At 42.1% G+C, this 16,773-nt stretch overlaps 1 protein-coding gene across 1 annotated transcript in view; it reads right to left on the reverse strand.

Moving 5' to 3' along the window:
• USP9X (ubiquitin specific peptidase 9 X-linked) overlaps nt 1-16,773 on the reverse strand; it is a 361,613-nt gene that overhangs the window by 343,920 nt on the left and 920 nt on the right. The window lies entirely within an intron of this gene.

The raw sequence follows: 16,773 nt of genomic DNA on the forward strand, positions 1-16,773 counted from the left end.
TGTCCTTGGGGCATGAAGCCCCAAGGACACCCCTTTCCAGGCCGCGGGTAAGCGGCCTTGTGCCGCTCCCCCGCGGCCTGGAAAGCGGCAGATCGGGGCCTCAGAGGCTGCCGTTGTGGCAGCTGAGGCCCCGATACAGCGGGGAAAGTGCCAGTTACAGGCCGCCCCAAAGGGGCGGTCTGTAACACACCTATGGGCCCAAACAGACAGGTTAAAATAAAGCTGCTTCGGATCACTTTGGAGCAGAGGTATGCTGTTTAAATGATGCATGTGTCCTAAGAGGCTGGAAGCTGTGTCAAAGCCACATTCCCATCCTAAGGACTGGAGCGTGACTTTGGGGCAGCTTCTGGCCTCTTAAGATGCATGTGTCATTTAAACAGCATACCTCCAAAGTGACCTGAAGCAGCTTTATTTTGGCCTGTCTGTTTGTGCCCTATAACTCCCACCCTAGGAAGGCTGGGATGGCTCCACCCTTGCTATCTTTCTACCTGCCGCTGAAAACTTTCCTGTTCCTTCAGGCTTTTAGCGGTTTTTGATGGCATGCTGTTAATTTTTTATATATATATTCTGTCTTTTAATTAATTTTAACTGGTTTTAACTATATAGATTGTTTAATTATTTATATGTATATTAATCTTTAGCAACTGACAGTGGAAGCTGAAACATTTTGCTTATGGTATTTTTTTAGTCTTGGTTGTTAATCAAGTGTGTGTGTGTGTGTGAATGATTTTTTTAATGTACTTAAACTGTACTGATTTTAACCATTTGCAAGCTGCCTGCAGTCCCATTACTGGGACTTCTGAAGTCAGACTATAAATGAATAAAATAATTACACTGCTCCCTCGGGTTACGAAATTAATTCGTTCCGCGGCCGCTTTCGTAACCCGAAAAGCCTTCGTAAGCCGAATTGCCATAGGCGCTAATGGGGAAAAGCCGCGTTTCGTGCGAAAAAGCGCCGAAAAGCACCAAAAAATTTTTTCGTAACCCGAAAAAACATTCGTAACCCGGAACAATGATTTCCAATGGGATTTTTTCGTATCCCGGAAATTTCGTAACCTGGGTATTTCGTATCCCGAGGTACCACTGTATATTAACAATAACAATAATTTTACTAAAGATTGCTGATTTCATGAGTAAGAGCATTTCTGGAAGAGACTTCTATCAATACGGTGCCCCACCTCTAGTCTAGACTAGAGACTGCAGTGTTGTGTATATGAAAACCAGTTTGTGTGTTGATTTGTGGAAATAATTCCATTTGAAACTTTGCTAACAAGGAAAAGTGTGAGCTGTCTTCCACTGACAGACTAGCGAAAAACATAAACATATCAGAGGCCGTTTTTAGCCTCCTGCCCATGGTTAGTTGGCAGGTTTGTGTCGGAATTAATAAAGATGCTGAACAGTTTCAATATGTTGGAAATCCACAGGCTTCTTCCTTGTGGGCACAGCATGTGCTAGCCAAATGTGGGTTTTATTAATTCCCACATGCAATCAGCCGGCATCCCAAGGCCCTTGAATCCAGCAAGTTTATCTGATTTTAGTGCGGCGCATCCAAATGTACCCTTCATCCTGCTTCTTCATGCTGTGCATGCTCAGAGTGTTTTGCAGTAATACCATAAGCCCCTACAAACACGCAGCGTGATAGGAAGGAGAAGAGTAAGAAACGGTCCCTCGTGTGCTGCGTAGCTTAGAGCAAGGTGCTGAATTTGAATTGCTCCTGCCCACTGACCCAGAATCTGAATGAGAGCTTATTTTCATTTTCCTCCAGCATTCTGCTGAATAAACCAATACTAAATCACTAGAGACCTTCCAAATGGGGCCTTGTATCATCAGAAATGTTGACAAGCTACAGGAAGAAGAGGCCGTAGGTCACTCATGAGGTAAATGCCTATCAGGAGTTCTTACGTGACCACACCTCCGCTACAGTTGTTATCAGGTACTCCTAATTATTGGGGTACACATGCATGTTTCTATGTCCAAAGGGATAATCCCTAGTGGTAAGGCCACTGCACTATATACATTACTAGCCGGGCTTAATTAACTTTGGTATTATATAATTGCTGGCATTAATCCCTATAAGATAGTTAATGACGCATCCATCTAATTATCACCAGAGGTAATGTAACTAGTGTGCGTCTGGTGCTGCTATCATCTCCCTGAGAAACTCAAAGTGCATCCTGAATGAAATAACTAAGCAAGGCCCCCAATGGTTATCCACAGTGGTATTTGGTTGTCCTGAATTAATAGTTCCTGTCATCTTTTTTCAGTGTCAGGGATATCAAACAACAATGGTCACCCAATTTTTAAAAAAATATTCATTTATCATTCTTTGTAGGTTGCCTTTAAGAGAAGAACCTCTCAAGGTGTCATAAAAAATAAAAGATATTAAACAGTTGCAGTACAGTGCCATAAAATAAGTATTGCCTTCAACAGAAGCCACAAATTTAAATTCCTCACAGAAGAACTGCAATCATAGGTGTTAACATGCTCCTCAGGATACATCTAGGCTCCCAAGATGCAGCCTGACTTGTCTCTTCCGGGGAAATAGCTAGACTACAGGAATCCTCTAAAATTCATCCTTCCCTGTGTAGTTGCCATTCGCTCAACAAGCACAACTTGCTGTCCCTCAAGAAAGCATTCATGTTTCAAGAGCATTACATTTCTCCAGCATTTACACTCTCATATGCTGGTTCTGACAAAATGGGTGTGTGACTGGGGGATTCTAGGAGCAGTAATTTAAAAAGTAACTTTTCCAAGTTCTGTTCCTGGCTGTTCCAACTGAGAACATTGTATAGAGCATGACAAGGGGCACAACCACCTCTCCTGATGTGACATGACACTAACAACGCCTGAAAAGATGGCACTTGCTCAGGAACTGAAACTACCCCGTGTCAAGGAAAAATCCAAAGAAGTCTTCTGTCATATCATACTCATACACAACATCCTTCAGACTTGATGCAGCTTCTCGCAGCAACCTGTGGAAAAACCCCAGGTATTCAGAATACCTGTACTGTAGTAACTTTCAGTTCTACTGACAGCTCCTGCAGACACCAGTAGAAAAAACTTCCCCAGCCCTTCCAGTGTTGCTGTCAATCATCCTCATCTTCCAGCTTTATCTGCTTCTGCTTCTTCTTCTACAACACAAAGAAACAAGGCTGCAAAAAAGGAAGGAAGGAGGGGCTCAAGGGCATTCAAGGGAACAAGGTGGACCACCTTATTTGTTGTTGTGTGCTTTCAAGTCATTTTCAACCTATGGCAACCCTAAAGTGAACCTATCACTAGGGTTTCCTTGACAAGTTTCTTTAGAGAGGATTTTCCATTGCCATCCTCTGAGGCTGAGAGAGTGTGACTTGCCCAGGATCACCAAGTGGGTTTCACAGCCGAGCAGTGATTCAAACCCTGTTCTCCGGAGTCATAGTCCAGCACTCAAACCACTTCACTATGCTGCCTCTCAGACTACTATATATTATCATGCTAATGCCTGTGATGTTCAAAGCAGTAGACATCTCTGGCATATAACAGTGGCATAGTGATTCCAGTATACTAGTCTTCCCTAAGTTAGTGACATTCCAAATGCTTGGTCTCATGCTGGTGGTGGTTGATGGGAGTTGTAGAACAACACATTAGCAAAGGGTGCACTAAAACATCAGAGGACAGCTTATATTCTCTGAAACAATGCAGCATTAGAAAGAGATGGTTCTGCTTTTTCATGACCAATTCCTGACAAACTCACCACATGTGACCTGTTTCCATAATGCCATGGTCATAATTATCACTGTCTTTAAAAATGCTCTTTTACAGTTATAACTAGAACAAAGTGGAATTCAGCTTGGAGGTAACTATATCCAGGAACACATATGGATTTTTATTGTTCACATTGATCCTGCCAAATTTTACAGCCCACAAGGCTGCTGTACTGTCATTGCCATCAAGTAGTATTTATTTACTAGCTTTCTCCCTCTTCCCGCCACACACACACACACATACACACACATATGTGTATAAAGCTGCTTATTTATACAGTTATTATAACTGTTTAGCAGTGCAGTGCAGTGCTAACCTTCTAGCTTGGGTTGCACTAAAGCATTTTCAAATAAAGGAATATTTATTAAAGGCTAAATATAGTCCATTAAAGCCAACACTTTCAAAATTGTTCTACCTCTCTAGTGGACTTTTCAAAAATTACAGTAAGGGATACAATACTGCTTTGAAAGGAAATCATAAGGTATCGAACTAACTGGACTGTTTTAAGGTAACATTCTGAAATGCATTCCATTAACTATACAAGCATTGTTTTTCTTCAGAAGAACACTACTTGCCCTTTACAACACAATCCTATGCGTGTCTATTCAAAAGCAATTCTCACTCCCATACCCACTTCCAGGTAAGTAAGCATCAGCTTGCAGCCTTAGGAAAATGTGCAGTGATGCAAGAAGGAAGGATGCAGTAAGATCTCACAAACTCCCCTAGCTTATGATGGGGAGAGATTCTAGCAATGATTTGTCAGGCATGTAACAACTGTAAACTCAATTTGTAGATCCCAATAAAACAATACTTCTCAACCTCATGACTGTACCTTCAAATTATATTTTTATGAAATAAAACATCATTCTGAAGGCACTATCTCTTCAACAGTAAGACTCAAATCCCTGATAACACACGAAACCACCAAAAACTCCTCCTTGTCTTCCAGATATGCACAACACTATCAACTGTTCAAACTACTTCCCATGCATCAGTTTTTTTAGTCCTAGTCTCTTACTGTAATTTTTTACAATTCAGGATGTAAGAACTGAGGCCCCAATTTACACCTCTGCAAACCCAGATGGCCACATCTTTGACATGTGTCATTTAGGGTTTTCTCTGCTTTTGTGTGTTTTCTCCCCAATCCAAAATGTTGTGAAGCTTCCCCTAAGACTCAGTTATTGACAGTAAATGCATTAAACTCAAATATGCTGGTATTTTTTGGTCCCACCCATTTGCCTTTAGTCCCATTCTCCACTGGAAAACAGTCCCCCTATAAACTCCATTGCCACTCAGATTTTTTCTTGGGCTGAAAAACTTTTCTTACAACAATATAGTAAGTCAGCCATGGAAACTGACCGGCTGACCTTCAGCAAGTCACATTCTCTCAGCCCCAGGGGAAGGCAATGGCAAACCCTCTCTGAACAAATCTTGCCACAAAAACCCTACCTACATTCATCAGTTTCTTTCTCCTTCACTCCCTCTCTGCCCTTCCAACTGTTTCTCTGTTGCTCTCCCCATCTCCAAAACTCTTGACACCATGACTGGTATATGCTAGATGCTCATCATATTATAGGTAAATTCAATTCAACTCAAGGGGGTTTGCATCTGATTAGGAATGCACAGACTGAACTGAAGTGCTGAATGATGATCATCATCATGAAGGGCCCAAACAGACAGGCCAAAATAATGCTGCTTCGGGTCATTTTGGAGGTATGCTGTTTAAATTATGCATGCATCCTAAAAGTCCAGAAGACACGCCAAAGCCACACTCCAGTCCTAAGGACTGGAGCACAGCTTTGGCACAGCTTCTGGCCTCTTAAGATGTGTGTGTCATTTAAACAGCATACCTCCAAAGTGACCCCGAGCAGCTTTATTTTGGCCTATCTGAGCACTTAGTTGAGTTTCAACCTCAAATGACTGGCCTTCATGCAACCTATTACCAAACTCAGATGCTAATTCAGTATTTACACAGCACAATACCTGTTTCTAAAGGCAAGTTTCCATCATGGTACTTCCTGATTTGCAGTCCAGCCTCTTCACCTACCAACTTGCACTGTTAACTCATCATGGCTGGGACTAGTGACAAGAGCTCATCCCATCATGCAGCATTTGGGCCTCAAACTGCCAACCTTCCAATCTTCTGATCATCAGAACTGACATCTTAACCACTAAGATACTCCATCCTTTTGGTAGAGAAGGCTAAAGACCATGTAAAACCACAAATCCAAGGATTCCATAAGAAAAGTGTAAAAGTGGTGTCAAACCATAGTTAGGATGATGCCACAGTTGTTATATGGGGTCCCATTATGGGTTCTGACCAAATTAGATGCAATATGAAGAGTCCAAAATACATTTCTGTGTAAACTTCCTCTCCCAGGTTTCACAAAAATATCAAAAAAAAAATTGTTCAACTGAACCTAATGTTGGTTAAAACTGAAGCTGTTAAGCTTTCTATCTTCCTTTAGCTGAAGTTGATATTTAAGCAGACTTTGGAATTTATATTGTCTACTGTGGAGGAAATGGGCCCTACCTCCTGTAAACAAAAGATCCTTTTTATCATTGCAAATATGGTCCCTTTCTTACTGACTTTGATCTATGATAGTGCAAAGTTAACCTTGCTGCAAATGCCTTAAAGATATTGAATTGCAGTCCCGAATATTGAATAAAACCAGCTACTTGTTGAACAAACTACTTCTCAAACTATCTACATATCAAACAAACTATATGTGCATCCCTCCCCCGCTTCTTTAATCTTTCAAAATCTCTGATTGATCTTTGTTATTGCTATTGGTGTTGTTGTGTGCCTTCAAGTCATTTCTGACTTATGGTGATTCTAACGCCATCATGGGTTTGGAGGGTGGGGCTGAGAACATGTGACTCACCCAATGGCTGAGTAATGGTACAGTGGTCTCGAGAGTCACAGTCAAATGCTCAAATCACTACACCATGCTGGCTCTCCACTTGTGGCTAACTGCCCTTGAATTGACCAGGCAACCCTGTGGATGAGACCTCTCCAAAATTTCCTGTCCTCAGTGCTCTGCTCAGGTCCTGGAGGTTTAGGCCTTTGGCCTTGCTGATTTGAGTCCATCCATCTGGCATGCAGTCTCCCACTCTTTCTGCTGCCTTCTACCTTTCATACCATTGTTGTCTTTTCTAATGAGTCATGTTTTCTCATGATGTGGCCAAAGTATGATAGCCTCAATTTAGTCATCCTGGCTTCCAAAGGGAATCTGAGTTTGATCCGTTATAGAACTTTTTCCCCCCTTCTCCAGAACCATATCTTCAAATGAGTTGATTTTCTTCCCGTCTGCTTTCTTCAGTGTCCAGCTCTCACATGGTGGTGAGGCAGTGTGATGGCTTAGACCAGGGGTAGGCAACCTGCGGCCCGCGGGCCGGATGCGGCCCAGTGAGGCCTTGGCACCGGCCCCAGCCTGGTCTTGCCGCCGATTGCCCCCGGGGCCTTTGGCCTCTCGCGCGCAGGGGCAAGGGGGGCAATTGTCTATAGATGCCTCAGAAACATGCATTTATATTAACATTTTTTTAAAAATCAGCACTTTTTTTTAAAAAGTGTCCACCATTTGAAAATGTTGTCCTACATTTGTCCTGGTTTATTTATTTATTTAATATTTTTTTTTAAAATTAATTATTATTTTTTTGGCTTCGGCCCCCCAGTTGTCTGAGGGACAGCAACCCGGCCCCCGGCTCAAAAAGGTTGCCTACCCCTGGCTTAGACAATACTCAGTTTAGTGTTCAGAGTTATTTCATTTACTCTAAGATTTTATGCAGTTCTTTCATAGCTGCTCTTTCCAATCCTAGCCTTCTTCTAATATCTTGACTGCAGTCTCTGTTGTGATTAATATTTGATCCAAGGTATGGGAACACTTTGACTATTTCAATTTTATTTTTATCTAAGATGAATTCTTATAGAATTTCCATGGTCATTATGGGCCTGAACAGACAGGCCAAAATAAAGCTGTTTCAGGTCACGTTGGAGGTATGCTGTTTAAATGACACATGCATCTTAAGAGGCCAGAAGCTGCACCAAAGCAGCGTTCCAATCCTTAGGACTGGAGCATGGCTTTGGCATGGCTTCCAGCCTCTTAGGACGCATGCATCATTTAAACAGCATACCTCCAAAGGGACCTGAAGCAGCTTTATTTTGGTCCGTCTGTTCAGGCCCTATTTTTGTTTTCTTGATGTTCAACATCACACCTGCCTTGGCACTTTCCTCCTTGACTTTCTTCAGTAATTGCACTATGTCTTTGTTGGTTTCTTCAAGTTGTATTGTGTCATCTGCATATCATAGATAGTTAAATGTTCCTTCCTCCAATCTTCATTCCCCCTGACTCTGATTCTAATCCTGCTCTGTGAACGATATTTTCTGCAAACAGATTGAATAAATACGGTGCAGCCTTGCCTGACCCTTTTCCAGTTGGGAAATATTCTGTTTTTCTGTACTCAATTCTGATGGCAGCCTGTTGTCCTGAGTACAGGTTACACATTAAGACAATCAAATGTAGTGGTACTCTCATTTCTTTGAAACCATTCCATAGTATTTCATGGTCTATTCCAGTGGTGGCAAGCCTATGGCACGCGTGCCAGAGGTGGCACTCAGAGCCTTCTCTGTGCTCATGCATGCTGTTGCTCCAGCACAGAGTTTGCCAGATTTCATTCCTAAAAAGCCAGACGAACGTGACACTTTGCAATAAATAAGTGGGGTTTGTTTTGCAGTTCGGGCACTCGGTCTGCAAAAAGTTCACCATCACTGGTTCAGTCAAAATCTTTACTGTAGTAAATGAAATAGCATGTGCAAATTTTCTTTTGGAATTCCTTAGTGTGCTCCATTATCCATCATATATTTGCAATGAGATCCCTAGTGCCTCTTGCTTTTTTGAAACATGTCTGCACTTCTGGGATTTCTCCTTCCATATATGGTAGGATTCTTTTCTGAAGAAGTTTGAGCATGATTTTGCTGGTATGGAAAATTAGTGTAATGGTCCTGTAGCTTTTGTGTATTGGAATTTATATTGATCGTTTTCCTGTCTGGGTCACTGCTTTGTTTTCCATATTCGTTGGCACATTCTAGTTGGAATTCATAGAATCATAGAATCAGAATCTGATAGAATCGTAGAGTTTGAGAGACCACTAGGGGCCATCCAGTCCAACCCCCTGCCATGCAGGAAATCTCAATTAAAGCATCCCTGACAGATGGCCATCTAGCCTCTGTTTAAAGACCTCCAAGGAAGGAGACTCTATCACCCTCCGAGGGAGTGCTTCCACTGTCGAACAGCCTTACTGTCAGCAAGTTCCTCCTAATGTTCAGGTGGAATCTCTTTTCCTGTACTTGCATCCATTGTTCCGGTCCTGTTCTCTGGAGCAGCAGAAAACAAGCTTGCTCCCTCTTCAATATGACATCCTTTCAATATTTAAACAGGGCTATCATATCACCTCTTAACCTTCTTTTCTCCAGGCTAAACATCCCCAGCTCCCTAAGTCGTTCCTCATAGGGCATGGTTTCCAGACCCTTCACATTTTTGTCGCCCTCCTTTGGAACGCTCCAGTTTCTCAATGTCCTTTCTGAATTGTGGTGCCCAGAACTGGACACAATATTCTAGGGTGGGCCTGACCAGAGCAGAATACAGTGGGCACTATTACTTCTCTTGATCTAGACACTATACTTCTATTGATGCAGCCTAAAATAGCATTGGCCTTTTTAGCTGCCGCATCACACTGTTCACTCATGTTCAACTTGTGGTCTACTTGGACTCCTAGATCCCTTTCACACGTAGTTTTCCTTCAGCCAGGTGTCACCCATCCTATATCTGTGCATTTATTTTTCCGCCCTAAGTGCAATACCTTAATTTCTCCGTGTTGAATTACATTTTGTTAGCTTTGGCCCAGCTTTCTAGTCTATTCGGGTCATTTTGAATCTTGATCCTGTCCTCTGGGATACGTGGTGCCTCGGGTTACGAATTAATTCGTTCCGCGGCGCTTTCGTAACCCGAAAAGCCTTCGTAAGCCGAATTGCCATAGGCGCTAATGGGAAAAAGCCGCGTTTCGTGCGAAAAGCGAAAAAGCACCAAAATTTTCTTCGTATCCCGAAAAAAAAACTTCATCAAACCCGGAACAATGATTTCCTATGGGATTTTTTCATATCCGAAAATTTCGTAACCTGGGTATTTCGTATCCCGAGGTCCACTGTATTAGCTATTCCCCCTAATTTGGTGTCATCTGCAAATTTGATAAGTATGCTCCCAATTCTGTCATCCAGGTCACTGATAAGAATGTTGAATAGCACTGGGCCCAGGACAGAGCCCTGTGGGACCCCACTGGTCACTTCTCTCCAGGATGAAAAGGAGCCATTGTGACCCCTTTGGGTTCAGCCGGTCAACCAATTACAGATCCATGTAACAGTTCCTTTGTCTAGCCCACTTTTTACAAGCTTGTTTGCAAGTATGTCATGGGAAACCTTGTCAAAGGTCTTACTGAAATCAAGTATACTATATCCACAGCATTCCCTTCATCTACCAAGCTGGTAATTTTATCAAAGAAAGAGATTAGGTTTGTCTGGCATGACTTGTTTCTCTGAAACCCATGTTGACTTTTTGTGATTATGGCATTGCTTCTAGTGTTCACAGACTCTCTGTTTAATGATCTGCTCCAGAATCTTTCCTAGTACTGATGTGACTACACTGGACGTAATTGTTGGGATGCTCTTTTTTCCCCTTTTTTGAAGATGGGGACAACGTTTGCCCTCGCCCAGTCTGTTGGATCTCTCCTGTTTTGCAGGAGTTTTCAAAATTATTGCCAATGGCTCCGATATTACATTTGCCAGTTCTTTTAATACCCTGGATGGAGTTCATCTGGTCCCGAGACTTAAATTCATTTAGTTAATAAGTGTTCTCTCTACTATCTCTTTACTTATTCTGTACTGAAATTCCCCTATTCTGTCCTCTGCTCCATTATCCTCAGGTTGAGCACCCTTTCCCTTTTCTGAGAAGACTGAGGCAAAGAAGGGTGTTAGTAATTCTGCCTTTTCTCTGTCTTCTGTTAGCATTTTGCCATCTTCTCCACGCAGTGGCCCTACTGTTTCTCTCCTTCTTCCTTTTGCTGCGGACATATCCAAAAAACCCTTTTTATTGTTCTTAACCTCTCTAGCAAGCCTGAGTTCATTCTGTGCTTTAGCTTTTCTGACTTTACCCCTACACATGCCTTCTATTTCTTTGATCCTTTTTTGTGATTTCCCCCTTTTTCCCTTTCTTATACATGTTCCGGTTCAAACTTAGCTCCATTGAAGTTCCTTGTCATCCATCCTGGTTTCTTGAGACACCTCCCATTTTTCTTTCTCACTGGAACTGTTTGAAATTGTGCCTTCAGTATCTCTCTTTTGAGAAACTCCCATCCGTCCTGAACTCCTTTATCTTTAGTATTTCTGACCATGGAATCGCCCTCAATACTTCTCTAAGTTTAATGAAATCCGCTCTCCTAGTCTAGGTGCATGTCTGACTATGCCTGGCTTCTCCTTTCCACTGTATTACAAACTCCAGGAGACATGGTCATCCACCTAATGATCCCACTACTTGCACCCCATTAACCAAGTCAATGAATTGAATTTGATTTTGTAGATTGTAGCAGTTCTATTGGTATGTCATCGTTCTTGGTGATTTATTCTTCCCAAATTGCTTTGAGTGTGGTTTCATTTCACTTTCCAGAATGTGAAGTTCATCTTCATATTTTTCTTCTTCCCATGTATCATTTATCCTTCGCATTTATATATAGCTCTTATATGTATTGTTTCCATCATTTTTTTTCCTTCTCGGTCATGTATTATGTTCCCCTTCTGATCATGAGTATCCCCACCCTTGGTTAATTTCCCATTGATTTCCACTACCATTCATTAAAATGCAACTGGCTTCTCATGGTGACACTAATGTCCTTCCACTGGCAGATTTGTCCGGATGCATCCTGTTACCCCTAAGGAATTAGAATTTGCTTTTGTAACTCCTTATTATAAGGGATTTCATTTTATTTTATTTTAGAATGTAATAATTATGTGCATATTTGGGAAAGGCATATCTCCCCATTGCTGATTCTGTTATAGGGTGGTAACCATTGGAAAAGCTATCCAACACAGTCTCAATAAAAACAACTTGGCATAAACACTTCACCTCAACAACACAACACAGCATTCTGTCATATTTAGGGGGTCAGTGTGCTGCAGTGAATACACCATGATGGTTAAGGTCAGCCTTTTCAGCTGAAGCCCTCTCAGTGTTTGGGTCAGTTTTAGAAGTATCCATGGATTTTGGAAACTATATTCAAAAAACTTTTCCAAGTTCTGATTTTGGATTGCAGTTCTATAATTCTGGCTATTGCACTCCCTGGCTGGGCCTGATGGAAGTTGTAGCATGGCCACACAACTGTAAGAGTAGCTCTGCATGGAAAAGTTGTATGATTTTGGCAATCTCCCCAGCACATGCAGCCATGGAGAAGGGTTTTGCACTTGCCACAATGACTATTTACACACTGTTTGGAAGAAAAGAACAACAAATCATACATTATTCATTACCACAGAGAGAGGTAAAACATGATCTTGTCAAAGGTGCTGGACTGCAACTCCCATCAGCCCTAGAAGCATGGCCAGCACATCTTGAGGGCGACATATTCCTCAGGTTCCCCTTTGAGTAAAGCCATGGTGCTATTTTTATATCACTGCCACTGATGCAGCTTTTCTGACATGCAGCTTCTACCAGCCAGGATCAGGCAGCTTTAGCATTATGACACTTAAAAACTGCTCTGAACATGGCTGTATCAGCTGCTGAGCCCTCTCTAACCAGTGCGTAAGTTGGTTCACCGTCTCTCGGCAGCTGCCATAATAATGGGGACTAATATTTCGACTAAGAAAGCAGAGTGTGACTTTCTGTTCTTCAGGATGGGGGGAAATAGGGTTTTATGGTTCATTTCTATAAAGCCCAATGCATAATGCATTATCTCATTCAAAGGTAAATAGAGGATATACACATGGATGAAAGATTAATCCTGGAAATTCTAAACAATTGACGGGAAGCATAACCATAGCAAATTGATTCCGCTAGCTGTCTGCAAGAAGAAATGGGAGGGGGGAGAGAATATTTGTGGATTATTTAATCACATGTAAATTTAAAGCAATCCTTTAGAAAAACGGCCTCAGTACCATAGCTTGACCACTAAAGTTCTGTAGGTTAAGACGATTTTAAATATATATATATACACACACACACACACAGAAAGAGGGGGAGGCTCTTTTCTGGTCTGCATTATGATGGTGGCAGTAAGGGGTGATAGCAATGGGGGAAATAAGTATTTGCCATAACAATACCATCTCAATAGCATGATCTAAGGGAAGGGAAAACAGACAGCGCAGGGTGCGCTGTTCAAGGGAAAAGAAATCCTGAGAAATTGTATTCCCCCTTTACTTCACAGGGGGAAGAAAGATTAATTTAATACCTAGGTGGTCTTGGTTTGATGGTTGGTTTTATGTCAGCATTGACCCTACAATAACCCCAGCCTTGCTGATCAAAGGGATTATGCTACAGACTCCAGGGTTGGTTTGTTGTTTAGGAGCCTCCGCCAGCCTCTTAGTACTGTTATTGCTCCCGAGAGCTGCTGTTTTCTTCCCTTGCCAAGGTATCAGCAGTCGTTACCTGCTGGCTTTGACTGACCTTCGTTTGAGTCAAAGAAAGTTTGAGCTGTTGATTTATGGACAGGGATCTTCTGCCAAACGAATGTATGCTTTTGTGACAAAAGGCTGGTGAGGACAGGGAATTGGTGAGAACAATAACAATAACACTGCTGAATGGCACGGCGCAATGGGGAGGAAAAGGAAAGGATGTGGAAAGTAAGGGGCATTCTCGTGGCATCTGCACGATTTAATGTCAGATTGATCAAGCAGACAGCTTCTAGAAACCTTTTTTCCTTGCCTGCTGGAATCACTCAAGAATCTGCCATTGCGTATCGAAGAGCAGAAAATCCAGCTGTATGCTGGTGTGTTTTTGGTGATAAGAGTGCTGGACTACAACCTTACACACCTGGATTGAAATGTTCATGTTAGCTATGGAATCAGCATATGTGGTCTCTTGTTTTCTTCCCAGCTTACACCCTCAGTGTAAGAGTCAGCATAGTGTAGTGGTTGAGTGTTTGACTACAATTCTGGAAACCTGCATCTGATTCATAGAAAAGCCATTAAACCTACTGGGTGACCTTGGGCAGTCACGCTCTCTCAGCCTCTGGGAAGGCAATGGCACCTCCTCTGACTATCTTGCCAAGAAAACCCCATCTTAGGTTCATCTTTGAGTCTCCATAAGTCAGAAACGATTTGAAAGACACAACAAAACAACAACAACAACAACATAAAGGTCATTCCCTATCCTTCCCCTCTTTCCTCTCCCGCACCATTTTTTTCTTCCCAGCTTACACTTCAATGTTCTGTGGCTTAGCAGCCCTCAAAATTCCCACAGAGGTTTGTCAACAACTGTAGGGTTCCCGAAGGGACTCTATGCACAGCACCCTGTTATGCAAACAAATGCTCATGGAAGGAAGCATGAAGAGAAATTACAATTTTGGACATATGATTCCAATAGTGGCAGCACTACCACTGATTTTCAACATAAATTTAGCGATTGGCAGGACAGAAAAATGGCACAAAAAAGGGGGCTTGCAGGCCTACATAGCCTACAGACCATGTGTTACCCACCCTACCATCAGTTCTGAAAAACGCCCCAAATATATCTTTGCCAGACTGCTATTTGGGTGGGGTATGTATTCAACATCTTTTTCTTTAATTTGCAACCTTTTTCTGACCATCTGGGAAGTTTCCTGCATATTGAGAAACCATAGCTTTTTGGGGATCGTAGTTGTATTTCCTTTCCAAACTGACTGGCACAAGACTAACAAAGTGTATTTGAAAGTAGGATGGTAGTTATTATTAATGCAACGTTAATAAATATAATAGATGTCTTCTGGGTGGTTTCCATGACTTTCATTTTCCAATATTCTTTAGATGCATGTTTATGCAATACCACCTTGCATTAATGCAAGCAGGTAGCCTGAGTGTTTGACATGAGTTACCAAAGCTTCAGGAACATAGAGCTTCCAGGAATACACAAATGTTTAGCTTTTCACACTCTCAGTCTCTCCCCATCACATCAGCAAAGGTCAGCCAAGGTAAGATTGCAAAATTTTAACAAGCCACAAAAATTTTCCCTGTCAAGCATAAACATAGCCTACCAAGAAGCAGTCGCAAATGGCACTCCTGTCCACTCAAACAAGGGCAAAGTACCCAAATCCTGACATGTTATTTTGGCACACAGGCAGTAAAAATCCAATAACCGCTAATTAAGCGACTAAGCATCTGCTGCCTGAGGCAGCTGCCTCACTATTTCTTAAGGAAGGACCAGCCCTGAGCATAAACCATCAGGAGGCTTTCTTGCACACACTATTAGCTACAATGTAGATTTTGTTTTTACTGTCTGACAAACTAATGGTTTAAAAAGAGATGTTCAATACCTATAAACATCCACTGGGAATAAAAGGGAAGATCTTGCCATGTTACAATATACATATCCTCTCTGAATAAGCCTCCACCCACCCAATGCATATGATGCTGGAGCCGTTCCCTTTTCAATCTAGAATCCTGGCTGCTGTCAGGACATCCAAAAGTGAAATTTACCTTCTGATGGCCCATCTGGATTTTTAACCCAGAAGAGGAGGAGGTTTCCAATGCACAGTTTCCTGCTAGCAATCTCCCCCCCCCCCCCAGCAGCTCTGAATGCTTTGCCTTTGAGCTGGTGTATTAACATCCATTCTTCTTTATCCACATGGCTGGTGTAGCTTGGCATCTAAGAGCATGCGCTTTGATCAAGAAGTCCTCTATTATATCTTGACCTGGGAACTGGGGTTTAAGTACAAGTCTCTGTGCCCCTCATCTGTAATGTTGAGAGCAACATGCTGATTTACCTTAAGAGTTACAAGTAACATGCATGTGACATGTCTCTACATTTGAAAGCTCTATACAATGTTAAGCAGTGGTATTATTATGTGGCTTCCTTCTTTAAAGGCTCCTCTCTTCCAGAGATTTCACTACAAATGGGTAATCCTTCTCAAAAGCCTCTTGATTCTACATGTATGCCTTCTGGATTTGGGACTATATGGTCCTCTGACAGGGAAGGCATTGCATTTTATTTATGCTTTGTCAGTGTACTGGGTAAGGTGGCAATCATTGTGGTGTTTCCACTGTTGCCACATGTGGATTTGGGCATTCCATTTTAAGTAATAGGAAGATATCATCACTGTACAGTGTGATTAGGTAGCAGCAGCATAGATGTTAGTGATATTATGGGAATAACTACTGCAATATACATTGGCCACATTTTGACATAGTGAAAAACCAGGGAAGCATGGTAACCCTAGTTTATTAAAAACAGTAGCCGGTCCCAGCTTCACTCCACTCAAGGATGCAATGTACCTGTGTATGCTGCTGGTTTGCTCCCATTTGCCTAGAGGTGGCTACACCAACCATGAAACTTCAACCCATACTTTGGTTGTTGTATAGTCCAACCTGGAGCAGCCCAGCTTTGGCTTGTCTTTCCCCACTCCACCCCCAAACACAGTAAAGACACCATAAAACAAACTGAGTTGTTTCTTAATCTTCTATCCACAGCCGTACTCTCCTTCCCCCTTTCTTGATATTTAAACCAGATTTCAATCAGACAGTAGATGGCATCACTAAAAAAAAATTACTATCTTCTGTAAACCTGGGCACAAAACATCCTAACTGTGCAGTATACTGTTACTGTTCTTTCACTGCAGAATCCTCTAACTGCCTGTTTAACTTTGGACTTTGAAATGAGCAGCAAAGACTCCTCCTGCCATAAAAATGTGGAACAACTGGAATATCAGACCTTGACCTCCCCATCTCTCCTTCCTAACCAATTCTAGCAACACAGGGATAAAACATTTAGTTTATGGAGGTTCTAGCAAACAAGGCTCCTC

This window comes from Sceloporus undulatus, chromosome 3 (genome assembly GCF_019175285.1).
Source record: "Sceloporus undulatus isolate JIND9_A2432 ecotype Alabama chromosome 3, SceUnd_v1.1, whole genome shotgun sequence".
Lineage (NCBI taxonomy): Eukaryota > Metazoa > Chordata > Lepidosauria > Squamata > Phrynosomatidae > Sceloporus > Sceloporus undulatus.